The sequence below is a fragment of the Choloepus didactylus genome, chromosome X, assembly GCF_015220235.1.
Source record: "Choloepus didactylus isolate mChoDid1 chromosome X, mChoDid1.pri, whole genome shotgun sequence".
In the NCBI taxonomy this organism is placed as follows: Eukaryota; Metazoa; Chordata; class Mammalia; order Pilosa; family Megalonychidae; genus Choloepus; species Choloepus didactylus.
The window spans coordinates 29,271,958-29,289,268 of NC_051334.1; the positions used below are offsets into that span (position 1 = coordinate 29,271,958).

At 38.3% G+C, this 17,311-nt stretch overlaps 1 protein-coding gene across 1 annotated transcript in view; it reads left to right on the forward strand.

Annotated features, from left to right (window-relative positions):
• LOC119523695 (melanoma-associated antigen B4-like) overlaps nucleotides 1–17,311 on the forward strand; it is a 68,403-nt gene that overhangs the window by 36,757 nt on the left and 14,335 nt on the right.

The window sequence follows — 17,311 nt, forward strand, 5'->3', positions numbered from 1 at the left end:
TTACTTTGCATCTCTGAAACTCTGGAGCATTGTGAGATTTAAACAATATAACTTTCCTAAAATTCTTATCAAATTTTAGTACAGCAAGAAATCAGTTTAGCACAGTGGTAAAGATTGTGGCCTCTGGCATCAGTCCACTGTGGGTTCAAACCCTGATTCTGTCACCTTCTAGAAAGATCACCCTGGTCAAATTACATAATCTCTCAGTGCCTAAATTTTCTCATCCATGAAACAGGGATACTAATAATACCTACACCTTAGTGTTTCTATGAGGATTAAATGCATATGTTTATAAAATGCATAGAAAAGTCCCTGGCACATAGTAAGCAAATAGGTATTCACTTTTTATTATAGCAGGATCTCTGTGCCAGTCTGAATGTATTATGTCCCCCCAAACACCATTATCTTTGATATAATCTTGTGTGGGCAGAAGTATCAGTGTGTTGATTAGACTGTAATTCTTTGAGTGTTTCTGTGGAGATGCGCCCCACCCAACTGTAGGTGATAACTCTGATTAGATAATTTCCATGGAGGCGTGGCCCCACCCATTCAGGGTGGGCTTTGATCAGTGGAGCCATATAAATGAGCTGACAAACAGAAGGAACTCACTGCAGCTGAGAGTGACATTTTGAAGAGAAGCTACAGCCAAGAGGGACACTTTGAAGAAAGCACAGGAGCTGAGAGAGGAGCTTCAGCTTACAGAGACATTTTGAAGACGGCCATTGAAAGCAGACTCTTGCTCCGGAGAAGCTAAGAGAGGACAAATACCCCAAGTGCAACTAAGAGTGACATTTTTGAGGAACCATAGCCTAGAGAGGAACATCCTGGGAGAAAGCCATTTTGAAACCAGAACTTTGGAGCAGACTCCAGCCACGTGCCTTCCCAGCTAACAGAGGTTTTCCAGACACCATTGGCCATCCTCCAATGAAGGTACCCGATTGCTGATGTGTTACCTTGGACACTTTATGGCCTTAAGACTGTAACTGTGTAACCAAATAAATCCCCTTTTATAAAAGCCAGTCCATCTCTGGTGTTTTGCATTCCAGCAGCATTAGGAAAGTAGAACAGATTTTGGTACCAAAGAAGTGGAGTACCCACTTCTGGTACCAAGTTGTATTAGTTAGGGTTCTCTAGGGAAACAGAATCAATGAGAGTTGTCTCTATCAAATTTATAAAAGTGACTCACGCAACTGTGGGTATGCACGAGTCCAAATTCTGTAGAGCAGTCAGGAAACTGTCAACTCCAAGGAAGATGTCCGATGAACTCCTCAGGAAACAAACCGACAACTTCGATGAACTCCTCAGGAAATGCTTCACTGGTCAGCTGAAGAAGTGAAGGTCCTCTATCTGTCTTGCTTATAAGTCTTCAACTGATTAATTGGATTAAATCCAGCCAATTGCATTCCCTCATTGTGGAAGGCACGCCCTTTGGTGAGTCATCAGTCACAGCTGCAGCCAATTGACTGATGATTTAATAAACCAGCCTGTTGGTTTATTAACCAGCCACAAATGTCCTCACAGTAATTGTTAGGCCAGTGTTTGCTTGACCAGACAGCTGGGTACTATCACCTGGCCAAGGCGACACATGAACCTAACCATCACAGTCTCATTAAAAATTAACAGCTTCCCTCCATGCTATTAAAGTGGACAACATCAAGAAATGCAAACAGAAACAAAACTAATGAAAATGTGAATCATTATTCCTCTAGCAACTGATATTTTTGAAAAGAACAGACATATGGAACTTCAATCGTGATGGACAAGATGTTCACACCTATAACAAAGCAAAAGACAATAAATGTAATAATTATTTGTTAATATAGGAAGTGGCCATGCAGAAGAGCAGACAGTACCTTAAACATCTTTACCTGCCTCAGGTGGAAAGTTGAGCAGCTGTGTTAGTTACTTGGAGATTTTCAGCAATGCACCTCACTTTGCCAATGTAGAAATCTAGTGCATTGGATTGTTGAAATCCTGTGTATTCTTTCTCCATGTGGCTTCTGCTCCAAGGAAAATGTGGCATAAGGGGCTCACAGCTAGAATTACTATCAAAAGCTAGGCAAGCAGAGAAATATTTATGCTATTATAGCATGCTGCAATTATGGAACACTATGGCACCTTTAGGCCAAATGTTGAATCGTACAAGGATCGGTTTGAAATGTTTGCCCCAACTTCACCTTACACCACACATATTTTGCAGTTTTGTAACCTCTTCCCCAACTTTCTTGGTACATGGTGTCCTTAGTGTCTCAGTAATTTTTTCATGACTCCCCTAGGCCAAAAGAAAGACCTACTAGCTCTGTTTATTAATTAATTAGGTACAAACAACTTAATAAATATTTATGTCCTTACAACTCAGTAGCTGTTTGAAAATTTAACAGTCTCAGATTGAAAAATATATATCTTTATTTTAATTTTAAATAATTATAATTATTTAAATATTTATACAATTGCAATTACTTAATGAGATGTATGTACCTGTTGGACACTGCACAGATTCTTAAACCTTTGAATCAGATGGGACACTGCCACCCTCATTTCCTGTTCCATATTGATTTTTTCAGGGGACCTGCTTTTTATCACAACTGCCAGAATGTCAGCTTTGCAAAGATATATCATGTAGTTATCTCGGGGTCTCACAAATGTCGCTGTTGACCTCAAAAATTTAAATTACCCTATGGTGCCCCTGTGAGTTTGCTGTGGTGACCCAGGACACCTTGGCACACAGTTTAGGAACCATAGCTCTAAATTATTTCTTATGTATTTGAATTAATTTCAAATTGTTACCCATTATGTCCAGATGTCTTTGTATGAATCTAAATATCACTCTCTAACTTTCAGGTTGTTCTTATTGAGAAGGAGGCTGGACGATGGAATTTGATTAAGTTAATGTAAGGAGTTACATCACCATAAAATATTTATTGAGATTGTATTTATGTAAAGGGAGGGAAGGGATGCAAAAAGAAGTATATGGTCCTCAAGTTTAGTGTATTTGGCTAAATAGTTTATGCCTATGTGATCTAATTATGTTATTTTTTCACTGAACTTTGCCAACATCTCCTCTATGTCTCAGCTATGAAGTTTCTCAGAGGTTTGGGTTCATTTTCTTTTCCCTGCTCATCCCCTGTCTCTTTATGGTCCTACATCCAGCCCCCTGCTTTCCAGCTCCCCACACTCAAGTATAATCATCTCACCATCACCCTAATAAGTTCCACAATTCCCAACTCCATGTCTCTACCTATGACATTTCCTCTGTCTAGTGGAATGAATTTCTCTCCATTCTTCACTGATCAAATACCCATTCATCCTTATTCCCAGCTCAAATACCTTTCTTAGTGAAATCTTTCCCTGCCCTTACCTCCCTCCCCCATACTCTTCTCCTCTCAGGAAAAATTAATCATTCACTCCTGTTTCCTCTCATAGTACTCAAATGTATGCTTGTGTTTTTATCAGTGTTCAATAAGGGAATACAAACCACTAGCATAGATAGATAGATAGATAGATAGATAGACAGATAGATAGACAGACAGATATGGGATTTATTATAAGGGTTTGACAGTCCACCATTGTGGGGGGGGGGGCTGCTTAAAATGTCTGTGTGAGGCAGTTATTTCTGAATATGGTACTGGAGCTTGAACTCTGCAGAGAAGTCAGTCAAAAGGGAAGATGTTGGAGAAGCAAGGATAAACTGTAATCTGCAAAGCTGAGCTGAAACCAACAAGAAATTACCTGAACCTGAGGTGATCTCTCACCACCTCAAGCTTCCAACATTGACTACAGGGGTGTCCTGCAGTAGAATCTGGTGCTCTTCATCATGGAGCTAAACACGAATCTGGCCTGGGAGTCAGAGAAGTTGAAGGATGATCTGGCAGAAGCTGGGAGTGTTGTGGGTCCAGCTGGCACCCGTCACCAACCCAGGGGCCCACAGATAAGCTTATGTGAGCTGCAGCAGTGCCTCGTGCCCTACACCAACCTTCAGTGTATAAAACGAATATGGCAACTGCTACACTTCTGCCTTTCAAATCTCATACAGAATGGCTCTCATGGCCCACACTAACCAGGACATATGCCAGAAAGTAAATTCTGGGAGACATAATTCCAGTTTAGCTAAACTGACACAACACAAATCCACCACAGCCTTTAAAAGCACTAGTCCCATTGTGGTCATTGTTTAGGTGCCTGCCTCTGCCCCCAAAATATGTACTCCTGGAAGGCAGGGACCACATGTCACTCATTGTGTATCACTAGTGCCTCATATAGAATCTGATCATTAAATAGGTACCCACAGATGACTGTTGAATGATCAGTGAACAAAGGAACAAAATGTGGAAGGAGAGAGAGAGAGAGAGATAAGGAAAGATCATTAACAGCATCACACAGTACATTGTATGTGCTAAATATTAGGTCATGTAACAAAGTAATAAGCAGGAAGATTGTTACATTGTTTCCAAAAGCAAACACTTACCATGCTTTATGTAACTTAATCACTTTAGGATGAGGTGAAAATATTTAAACCTATCAAAATTATTTCATATATATAGAACTTTCCAATCTGCAAATTGTGTTTGTAGAAGTTATGTTATTCAATGACTTAGTAGTTGTTATGGTTTGCTGATGCTGCTATTATGCAAAACACCAGAAATGGATTGGCTTTTATAAAGGGGTTTTATCTGGTTACAAAGTTACAGTCATAAGGCCATAAAGTGTCCAAGGTAAGGCATCAACAATAAGGTATCTTCACTGGAGCATGGCCAATGGCATCCAGAAAACCTCTGTTAGCTGGGAAGGCATGTGGCTGGCATCTGCTCTGGGGCTCTGGTTTCAAAATGGCTTTCTCCCAGGTTGTTTCTCTTTAGGCATCTGGAAGTGTTCTCTTAGTTTCTCCCAGGCAAACTCTGGACTAGCAAATGTCTACTATCAATGGCCATCTCCAAAATGTCTCTCTCAGCTGCAGCCAACGTCAGGGGTCCGCAACACCAAGCATCTCTGAGCTAAGCCAGCAAGCATCTGGGCCTGTACCAGCGTTTTTAAGGGACTCCAGTAAACTAATCAAGACCTACGCTGAATGGGTGGGGCCACGCCTCCATGGAAATAATCTAAGCAAAACTATCACCTACAGTTGGATGAGTCATGTCTCCATGGAAACAGCCTAATCCAAATATCCCACAAGATTGGATTAAAACATGTCTTTTGGAGGGACACAATATATCCAAACTGGCACAGTAGTTATTTGAAAGTAACTGAGTCACCACTTTTCTGGACATATAAGATAACAAAAAATATTGTTTAAAATGAGTTTCAATTAAATTATAAAAAGAAAAATAAATGCTGACTTGTTAGCTAATTTCTAATTTCCTATTTAGTTTCTTTCCACTTATATACATCATATTTCAGAATCCACTAGCACAGAACTAATTGAAGATAAATATTGCCAATTCATCTGTCTTCATTTTTATTAATCACATTTCCCTTGGCATGAATTCAATCCCAGTGTTCAGCTCTATTTTGTCCTGTATTGAGCCCCAAAGAGTCATTACAATAATCATTCCATAATTTTCAGTCTCCAAAGGCATCATCAGTTATAGCCTATGCCCATTGGAATTCACATTATTAATAGCCTACAGCAGGACAGACTCACAACTTTATGTAGAACTGCATCCTTCACAGGGAGGCTTTTAGAATGAGCATCCAAAAACATTTATTCTGATCCTTCTCATGGAAGCAAAATTGACACTTTTCCCTGCTGCCGTTATGGGTAAGAGGCACACCATTCCCAATTATCAGGAAAAAAATGACCTTTTCTAGTTCTAGTCCCCATAATATATATAACCTTTAGCCTTTGCTATATGCTATTGACTCCCTGCAAAAACAGTAAAAACAAAACGACAACAAAACACTTGATCCTTGACTTTTGCTGATATAGGAAGGTATGTGAAAACCTTTACAGATATGATAATCTCATGAGAAAATTGGTATTTTACTATGAACAGACCACCTGGAGCTCGTGATATTTGTAATTTGATGAGTCAGTCCTTCTAAAGCCTGGACACTTTTTCAAAATTCTTTGCAGGTAAACTTCTCTAAAAATTTTGTCTCTGAACCTTCAATTAGCAAGAGGGAACTGCAATTTAATGTGATACACGCATTTTCTCTTATTAATTCTTATAAATAGACTATGAGGTGGTCATTGTTATTCCCATTTACAGATGAGAGCATTTAGGATAATAAATGTTAACTAGCCCTTTAAGACTAAACTAATAAATTACAAAGGCAGGATTTTAACTCAGGATTTAATGTCAAAGCTTTTACCCTCTCCATTATGCCATAATGCTTACCAATCTACCATTACTACCATAAGGGTTTAAGGATTGGGAATAAATGTTAGAGAGGTGTATCAATTCCTTTTCCAGGTAGTTTACATTATCCTTTGGCATACTTATCATTTATTCATTTACCCATTCTTTGAGTCAACAAATATTTATTGAGTGCCTAATATGTACCAGTCACTGTTTAAGATGCTAGAGACATGGCTGATGAACAAGACAAAGTCCCTATTCTTATTGAACTGGGAAGACAGATATAAATACATGGTGTCAGGTAACTAAAGAAAAATACTGCAGATTTAAAGGGTGAAGGATGATGGGGGTGGGGGGTCAAATTGGTCTTTATAAATAAGGAGGATGGTGGAAGTGCCTATAATGTCAATATAGGTCCAATAATCAAGCTTCCCCAAGTATTGAGAACTGAGAGAAAAGGATATTACAAATAATACTCTCATTTGTTGTCAATTGCTTTAAAAATAGGAATTAATTGGCTTTCCCATGAAATAATCATAGATAAAAAATCAAAAAGAGCACAACTTCAGGGTAACAATAATAAAAATAGTAATAATAATAAAATTTCAAGACTTGTATTCACCTGTCAGTATTTTGCCCCCAGTACCATCTTATATCATAATGAGTGTTAGGAACTCTGGCCTTCCATGTTCAGAGATTGTCACTCTCCAACTTCCAACTGTCTTCGCATCCATCTTTTCCTAAAATCTGATTGCCTTTAGAAAATTGAAAGATACTTTCTTTCTACTTCTGTTCCAAGTGACAGACTCCTCAAGAGTCAGACAGATTTTTCTTTTCCTTTTTTGCCCTCCATAACACTTTAAATATTAAGACACAGAACTAAATACGAATTAAACATTATTTTCATCATGAGTAGGTTTAAAAGAGATCAGCAGGAAAAAAGAAAACTTAACCTTGACACTGGAGAGGAAATGAGATTGAATATGATTTTTATTTTAACATTGTTTACCTAAAAAAACAATATAGCAAAGTGATCAAAAACTCAAGTGAGTTCTAAAGGTAAATTACTTGTGTTTAAACTCCAGCTCTGCTGGTCAACTTGTTGCATGATTTGAGCCAATTACTAGACATTTTAGGTTCCTCATATGAGAAAGGGCATCCTGACTATGCATACCTCATATTTTTATCCCAAAGATTAAGTAAGATAAAAATGTAGGATTCTAAGTGCAGCACCAGACACAAATAGATATTAGTTGATTTTTTACACCATTCATGAATAAGTAGGCTTAAAGAAAAAAGAGAAAAAAAGAGATCTTGTGCCTCTTCATCCAGAAAATTCTTTTGTCTATCCCTGAAGACTAATCTTGTAGATCACATTTTCTGTCAAGCCTTCCATGCTTCCCCAGGAAGACTCAGGCACCCTCATCTTGTGCTCCCATAGAACTTTAAAGGAGGGTGGGCAAAATCTCTTTCCAAAAGCTACCAAACCAATTGTCATAGGTGAAGTTTCCTAGATGCAGACCCCGAGATAAAGATTCAGGTGCAACTGATTTATTTAGGAAGTGCTCCCAGGAGAAACTGGAAGGGGAGTGGGGAAAGTAGGACAGACAAAGCCAAACAAAGTTGTGATTTCAGTCTGGTCCTATGAGTAGCTCTGGAGCATACATTACACCTCAGAGTTTGTCATTGTTTAGGGAAGGAAGCTGGGCTCTCCTGCTACTCCATAAGTCAGTTACTGGCTAAGGGGAGAGGGGCATGTAAATTCCCAGGCACTTCCAGCTCTCTGCAGGTGATCCTTTGAAGGTCATAGGGGAGAGTCATTAAAAACAAAGCACACAGAAGATGGGGGGCACACAAAAATATAAATGGAGAAAAAATAGAATCTGGGCACAGTACCAACAGTGTCTGCTCCACAGTTCTTTCACAAGGAACTCGAACCATTTTAATGGCTTTATTACCAGCTCTGCTACACTACCCTATCACTTCTGGTTCTTGGCTCAGTGCCAAGAGGGGTTGGCCTTGGAAGGCCCTTGTAACAGAGAATAGCATTCTAACTTAAAGCAGTTACCAGAGTGCCTTCTGGCCTCAGCCTGGAACAATGGTGACATGTCCTGCAGTTGCCTCTGATGGTTGACATTACTGCTGCTGCTGCTGCTTCTGGGGAAGCTATTATGGCCTGGAGTCATTTCCAAGGAGTACTGTCATCCTTGGGCAGGGCATTGCTACTGCCCCTGACCCATTCCGGCACTTCGCCAACCTCAATGGCTGAATTCATGGTGACTGTTGCTCTTTCTGTTCTACAGCAGCTTGCTCAGTGTGATCCTGCACCTTGAAAGTCTAGCTTCCTTCTGACCCTTCTGACCTCTGTCCCTTCTGACCTGTAACCCTTCTGACACCCAAATGGCCATTCTCCTAGACTTTTGTTTGAAGACTCTCGCTGATCAATTCTTGTACCTAAACCATAGTGTCCATTCCATTCTAGTGGTTCCACTTAGGAAAGAGAAATTGTCTTTCTCCTTTCCAATTAAAATTGTAAAAGCCCTGTGTCCTCTAATATTCCTGCCATTCCACATGGAGTTGCATCATCAATATCTCAGGGTACCAAAGTCTGTCACTTGTGCCTTCTGTTTCACAGTTGGAATCTCTCTTATGAATAGAATATTCTGATTGTCAGAAAACTTTCCAGAATTGAAAACCTTGTGTTCAAGATTCATCACACTTATTTGCATTTATAATATATCCATATTTAAAAATGTTTGTGTATAGTATGTAGGATTCAGTAATGTTTTCCTACCATATCATAATTCCCTATTATCAAATTTAAAACTCTCCATGATGATATATAAGAAGGAAAAGAGCCGTTTCATGATGGAAATATATTCACTTTATAATTTAGAAATGCTAAAAAGAGTAGTCTTATATGAAACTTTTGCTTGAAGCCAGACTCTGTAGTCAAAAATGAGCATCCATGCATAGATCAAATATATAGATGAAGGGATTGATGGATGGATGGATGGATGGATACATAGATGATTTCTAGCATCGATGATATTAATTTCCCTCATTCTACCATTTATTCTACCATATTTATTGAGCCCCTACTACTGTACTAGACCTTGGGAATAAAAGATGATTAAAAAACCGAAAGTTCCTCTAAAGCTCATTACATTTTGTAGGAAAGACAAACATGAAAATAAATAGTTACAATACAATGCTAAAAGTGCCACACATAAGGCAAGGATAAGAAATAAGAGCACCAAATGTTGGGAACAACTAACTTTGTCTTGAATTTGCACATGCCCAAGTTCATCTAGGGAACTTACAACTGATGCTGGCTCAACTCAGCCCACCCATGATGAGTTAGATTCTTCCTCCTTGGGACTCCCTTATAATTGATCACATAATCTCAAATTTCTTTACTTGTCTATCTCTCTGACTAGATTCTGAGCTTCCTGAAGACAGAAATTTTCCATGTATCCAAACTATTGATTATGATGTTTGGCACATAGTTGGTCCTCAATATGTATTCATTAACTGAATGAATGAACAAACAAATGAACTGAACCAAGAATGGAGAGGGAGGAATTTCTTTAATATTTAGGCTACTAAGGATCACATATTATCCAGATAAAATTTGGAAACTCCGAGTAAGCTTGAGAGGATCACCTAATGTAAGGGGCTGGCCCCAATTTTATTTTCTTATCCTAAGCTCCAGACTTTGCAGATTTGACATACCTGGTTCCATCCACCATGCCAATGCTCCTCAGGGACAGAAAACAGGTGACCCTTTCAAAACAGCTAGGAAGATGTACTAGAAAACTGAATATTTCCTACATCAAAGAGACAGGCTGTTAAACACTCTATAAAGCCGATTCTGGTAATGTTTGGTTATTAAAAAAAATCATCTAGAGGGTTATTATTTGCTGTCCCTACAGCATTGTTAGATGTCTGCTGCATCAGCCTTCTGCAAGCAATTATGGCAAATTTTCGAATCAAGTAGCAGTACAGGGGTGCAATACTCATGTTCTCTAATGCAGTTTGACTCCATGTCTTAGTACTTTTGAATCCATTTCTCTGTGATGCTTAATGGGTTTTCTAGAGAGTATTTAGCAATAAAAGTGTTCTACTGTTGACTTTCAGGTATTTGAATACTTTTCCCTTTTTTGAAATACAAGTCTGAAAATTCTGACTGTGTCTTAGAATTAACACTAATAACAAGTATTTCCATCCTAGAGGTTAGCTATACAGCTATAATCATCTTATGTTACTAAGTTCTATAAACTGCATTTGCCCCCAAATGTTTCTTCTCATGGTACTGGAAAAGTATTAGTTTGGAAGACAGATGCCGTCCTGAAAATTTTGCAAAATGACTTTAAAGGGGGAATTTAGATTGAGAAGAGCCAGATAACCCTTCTTTCCTTTTCCTTTAAAACAATCAGAATGCAGGTTCCAAATCTTACTTTCCATGAAGTCTGGGGGTTTAATACTCACAAGCGGAGACAAACCTGTCCTGTGTTCATTCTTTAGAAATAACTCCTTGACAAGGTATTTTGTCCCAGAAAGCCACTCCTGGTGGATCCATAAGGCACGACATGAAATGGAGCAGAAATTCAGCTAGCCTGTCATCTCCTCATGCTCCGTTCACTTCCCAGTCCTTCATCTTCTGTTTTCTCCTCTCCCTTCTTGAGCACATTCATTTGACCCTGCTGCCTTTCCTGCTACTAAAGCTCTTGCTCTCTGTAAAGAAGTCTGTTTGACTTCTTTCAATTCTTGTTTTGAAGAAGAACTTCAAAATTTTCAAAAGAAACAGTGTTCTCGTTTTTGTAAGAAGCTAAATTTGATCGTTCCCTTGGTGAATGTGACCAGCTGTGAGTATATTCCAAGCTGCTAGAGCATCTCCTATCAAAGAGAGTTCAAAGTTACTGGGAAAATAAGGAAAGATCCCAAACTTGTATAGAGAGGAACTAAGAGTTATTAAGGAGCAGCTGATGTTCACATGGGGGTTTAAAATGCAACTTACACCTGTCTTCTAAATATCTGATAAGCATAAATTGAGATGTATATCTCAGAATCTGTAAAATGGCCTGGTATTTTGTGAGTAGAAACATAATCATACAAATAGAGAAGAAGAATTGATTCAGTGACAAAATGTTCTTTATTGGCTTCCTGAGTAGAATCATCACATGTAACATGTTGGACTAAAATGGACCTAAGAGATAATTTAGACCTATGGTCTAGTTTTGTAAAGAAAGAAACGATAGTCTAAAAGAACACTGTATCTTTTCGTGATAGCACAGCCAGACAGGAAGAAGTGGGAGGATTTATGACTTCTGTTTCAAGCTCTTCCCAATTGAAGAGTCAAGTCAATGAATTTGTATGCTGTTGGCTAAATTTGAGGTTCTTACACTGAGATCCATGGAAGGGATTTGTGGATCTTCTATATTTTCAGGTAAATTTCAGCATGTATGTGCATTTTTCTCTGAGCGGGAGCACAGCAGAAGACTCACAGAATAGCCCATACCTCAACTCCTCAAAAGAGGTACAAAAACCTTTAGACTAAATAAATGTTTTGTTTTCATCTAAAAATCATGAGCAAATATTTGGTACACTATATCCTTGCTTCTCTCAGGTATCCACTTTTGATGTTAGTCTAGCTTCAGTTCTTCTTCTTATACATTTCCAAATTATCAGGGAACAGTCATCCAGAGAAGGCAGAGGACCATTGAATGAGGGAAAAAAAGATTCCATACAAATTGACCTTACATAATAAACCCGTTCAGAGCTCTTCTTTCTTTGACAAGCTCGACTTCTGTCTGTGGTTTCTGTTTCCTGACCACTTATCCCATCCACTCCTGCCAACTCTCTGCTGAACTGTCAAAAATCTAACTTATAAGTATACAACATCATTAGTAAGGCAGTTCTTTTAGGTGATGTCTTGGCAAAATTTAGGGTAAGGGGTTTTGTTGTTTGCTATTTTCTATTTATCCATCTAAATTCCTTTCCTATGTCATATGTTGTTCATTCTTGTAGCATGATTGCCTTCTTGACCATTTTCTATTCTCAGGTAACATAACGCTCTCCTTTCATCAATTTGCTTATTCCTCTTTATTTTTCCACCTGCTGACTCCAGATATCCCAAAATATGTAGTTTTTGACTTTCTTAATATACATAATATGATATATAGATATATATTTCCTCAGGGGATAAATCATTCTGAAGCTTTATAGTTCTCCTCTCTACTCAGAAATCCCAAATCTGCCTCTCCAGCTCCTTTCCTTCCAGTCCATAATTTTCAACAAGACAGCTTTAAGCTCAGTTTATTATATATTCATCCATCAAATATGGATCATCTCCATATATCCTCAAAGGAAATGATTCTCTTGCTTACAAACTGAGTTTCCCATCTACATTCCAAGTATCTGACAATAGCATCAACTTTTTCACAATCTCTAAATCAAGACATTCAAACCACTTTTTGATATTCTAATCTTTGTTATTGTCAGTGTCCAAGTACACCCAAATTCTCTTGTTTCCCATTGTATACTTCTGCTTTTATTAGTTTATTTAATCAACAAATTTTTTTTTTGAGAATCTATTTGATGTCATATGTTTTGTTGGGTGCCATGGAGGAAATCAGGATGAATGAGACTCTATTTTAGCCATCTAAGATGTTACTGTCTAACAAGGAATGTGAATCATGTTCACAAATATCTGTAATTCATGGCCTTAATTGCATTGGCAGTGGCTATCCCCAGCCTCAACTATGCCTCAATTATGCCTCACCGTTACTGAATTTTGCCCAAATCCATACATCCATACTCACCTATAGAGTTTATTTCAGGCTTTTCCATTCTACACACTTTACTTAATTTATTTTTATTTTTATTTTCTTACTTTTCACTTGTGGTTCTTCCAGAGACATGATTTATTTGCTTTTGTCTCTCTTCTGGGCTTATATGTAGAAGGATATGACTCTGTAACACTCCCCATCCCACCCCTTGTCCCCGTTGATCCAGTGGAGTTTTTTGGAGACCTGGCATTTGGCAATCAGCATCAACCAGAGGATAAGCTGGACATATACTTTACTACGTGAAAAGCTGAATTTAATTAACTGGAGCTTTCTCCTACTTACATAGGTTTTCTATTTTATTCAATGCCTTTGAAAATCTGAGATCATTTACAGCTTCAGCTCTAGCTATGTTTTTCTCACTAAGTAAGTCTCTGTCATTTGCAGTTAGGCTAAGGCTTTGTAAGGCATCTCAGTCACTTCCAAGTGTCCTTCTCTTCCCACCTGGTACACTTAAGGTGCTACAAGCCATGACAAAGGGATCCCTAGGCCCAAAGAACGTGGCTGCCTAATATGCTACTGGGTTTGGAATTCTGCAGCCTGGTACAAATAGGAAAACTGCCAAAACTTAACGCCCAATCTTACTGATTTCCTGCATCCATATTAATTCATTTTCAACATCCATACTCTACTTCAGGTATTATAATTGAGATCTCGGCTCCCCTGAAATTCTTACACTGCTGTCATGAGTGTTTAACACAGCATCGCATTCTGTGCTAACTGCTATGTCGCACAAATGAGTGAAAAGAGGACAACAAATCATTCAGGCCTAGTTTGGGGGCATTTGCCAACACCAGTCCTCAGGCAAAAGGCTGCCAAAGCAACAACCTATTCCTTAAACCAGACATATTTGTTTATATTTCTTCTACTATTGATTAATCCATGAAAGCATCATTCTCAGCATTTTGCTTTGTTTAACCTATTTCTTGTTTAACCATCTTGTTTTACCTATTTTTTTTTATTTTGAATAAAAAAGTCTATTTTATTCAATGCCTCTAAGATCCTTTGAGAAAACAGTTGCCAAAATATGATTTTGGTTATTTGTAACCCACCCCTGGTCTTTGTGTATGTGTGGGCACATGCATGCGTTTAAGTTGCTGCCTGGTTTGCAAATATATATTCTGGGGAATCTTGCCTTTCAATTCTGTTTAGAAAACAGAAATTCAACATCCCTTCAACCATTCATTCCTGTAACTCTAAATTGGGGGGGGGGGGGGTCACTCAGAAGAATTATAAGGGTATAGTGACATCTACTGGCAACATGTATATTGTAAAATAGGATGTGCTGAGGAAGGCATTGTTCAAATAGGCCTTTATATTCAAATATGGCTTGCTCAAGGTAACCAACAGAAAGGTTAGACCAATTAAACTGGAAAGACTGACATGTGAGATATTGCTAAAATTTAAATCCATATAATAAATTGGTCTTTGTTTTGCCTAGTTTCTTATACCTAGTTTATCTTCATTTTTGAAATGGGAATAGCAGTTTGATTGGCAGGTCATTCTGAAAACCTATGTAAGACATAAGCACACATATATATACTTGATAAAAGCGATCACTGCAAACTCGTGGAAATCACGGAAAATGAATACTCCAATTAGAAGTTAAAAAAAGTCATTTTTTGGCTCTCAATACTAAAATGACGCCAAAATAATGCCTTTCTAAGGGTCTGTTCTGGTGTTTATGACTTAGGTTAACATTATGTCAGCAGTTGTCCCTGCATTTGCTGTGAATGGCAGGAATGCGAAGAATAGTGACAGTGAGGGGGTGGTGAATAATATTATAGAAGTAGATTCTATATGTAAATTATGTCATTTAATTTACTATCTGGGTCAAAAAAAGACAAAACAAATCAGGGAAAGAAAAAAATTAAAATTACACTCCTTGTAGGATGAGATTATGTGTTACAATTGTTTGTATTTCTCATGGTGGCTGGACTTGGTGAATAGTTGATCAATTAAGAGAAAAACAAATAAACTGTAAAGCTGCTTTTCAAAAGCCTTTATTCCAGACTCTGTTAATTTAGTCAAAAAGAATGAGAAGTTTAAGCATAATTGGAATTTAGCAATCAAGCTGCTAAGACATCTTTATCAGTAGCCACTACCTGCTTAAAGGTGGAAATATCCAATTGCTTGATCAGTTCTTACTGCACATTCATATCTTTTTTTTTCCTCCCATACCTTTCTTCATCCAATCTTCACTTAACATCAAGGAGAGATGCCTTAAAAAAATCTCTCTTTCCCCCAACTGTTTCAAATGTTTTTTTTTTCCATTTCTGTGCTTTTGTTTATGCATTTTTATTTTTTAATCTACAATATCCTTTCTTTCTCCAAATATAAAAGTCCTACCAGGTCAAATGTCCTGTTCTCCATGAAGTCTTGCCTGGATGAGTCAAAATAAAATTATATCTTCCTTTTAGAATTCTCATGAGACTCTTACATTACTGCTCATCTTTGACCTTGTTATTAAGCATATATATATATTTTACCTCCCCTTAAATATCTTGAGGGCAGGGACAATGTCTTGGATATTTTTATTTACATGCCTCATACACTTCGGGTGTTCAGTAAATATTTGTGAATGAAGGAAGCAAAGGATTCAGCCTGTGGAAGTTGAATCATAATTCAAGAATTAGAGAATAAGATGATATTAACAAAAATGATTTAATGAGGAATTAGTTTGCCCTGGTTTCAAGGAGTCATATTCATTCCATCTTCTGTCATCAATCAAAATCTTAACCACAGTTTAGGATATCACCTCTGTGCTTATCTGAGCAAGGAGAATAGTGTTAAACAGATATGTCTGACTGGAGAGAGAGGGAGCAATAGAGCAGTCTAAATTCCCTCCTTTTGGCATGTGAAAAATGTGCTTTTCCAGTAGTCACTGCTGAGATTACTGGCTAGAGCAACTTTTCTGACAACCCACTCAAAGGGGCTGGCTGCCAGGTGAGGGCTCCTCAGTGGCAAGAGGCTGTAGAATGTTGTTACTGGAAAGAGCTGAAGGGGGAATAAGAAGGCAAATCAAAGTGGGACCTCTTATGTCGGGGAACAGCAGAGTAGAGAGGTTCCTCAGGGCCTCGTGAAGAACCTACATGTGTGTCCAAAGAGAGGTTCAGTATTTGGGCACTGCCACACAGAGTGTATGCTCAGCCTGCCAGTGTGAGTGGGAGAAGCAGAAACAGCCACAGAGAGGGTTAGGCTTTAAAGAGGGAGAGGAAGAAGATGTCTCCGAGTCAGACCCCACCCCGCATCCCCCAGCTCCAACCCAACAATCAGGACTGCCACTCCAGCCTGACCTGAGGATCAGGGAAGGAGATGCAATATCAAACAAATTTAAAACTGAAGCTTTAATTTGAACTAATTTTAATAACCAAAAGTGACCGCAAAACTATGAGATCTTCAAAAGACGATGTTGACAGACTGGAAAAGGTGATCCAACAGAGCAATAGAGAAGACAGTAATTGGAAAAACTGCAGCCATTTAACATTTAGATCCCACCAAGCTGAGACTTCTTAACAAACCCAGTTACATTAGTCTATACAGAACCTCTTGTCCATGTGGTACAAACTGTTTAGAGGCCCAGCAAGGGATAGAGTAGACCAGCCTGGAAAATGTTTTCCCATTCCATGTGAAATTCAGAGCACTGTAATTTCAAATGGAAATAAGAACTTTAAGTCTTCCTTCAAATCTTGATTGTGTGGTCATGATTCAAAACCAAACGGACAATAAAACTATTTGGAAACTCAGAGGTTCCACCTTTTGTCCCCAATGCCAGACAGATGTAGTTGATGCTGCAAATTCCTGAGGTGGGTTTTGTTGTTGTTGTTGTTGCGTGTTGTTTTGTTTGTTTAGGATTTTTCATCATAATTCAGCATGGCCTAAAACTTAAAGTAGAATCCTCAGAAACAGAGATGTGCAACTGACTGGCAGCCTAAAGCTCAAGAGCTAGATAGATACCTGAAGTTAATCAGCAGTGCATTGGAGAATACAGATAGTAGGAGTCATAATGGAAAGTTAAGCCAGATAGAAAGAAATGTTTCATCTAAAAACTACTTGTTAAGTCAGGATAGAAAGTCTGCTCTTAAAAATAAATAGTTCCTATCTGGGGGAAAAGGCACATGTCTAAACTTGTCTTTGGAGCTCCAAACCAGGATCAAGATTTAGCAG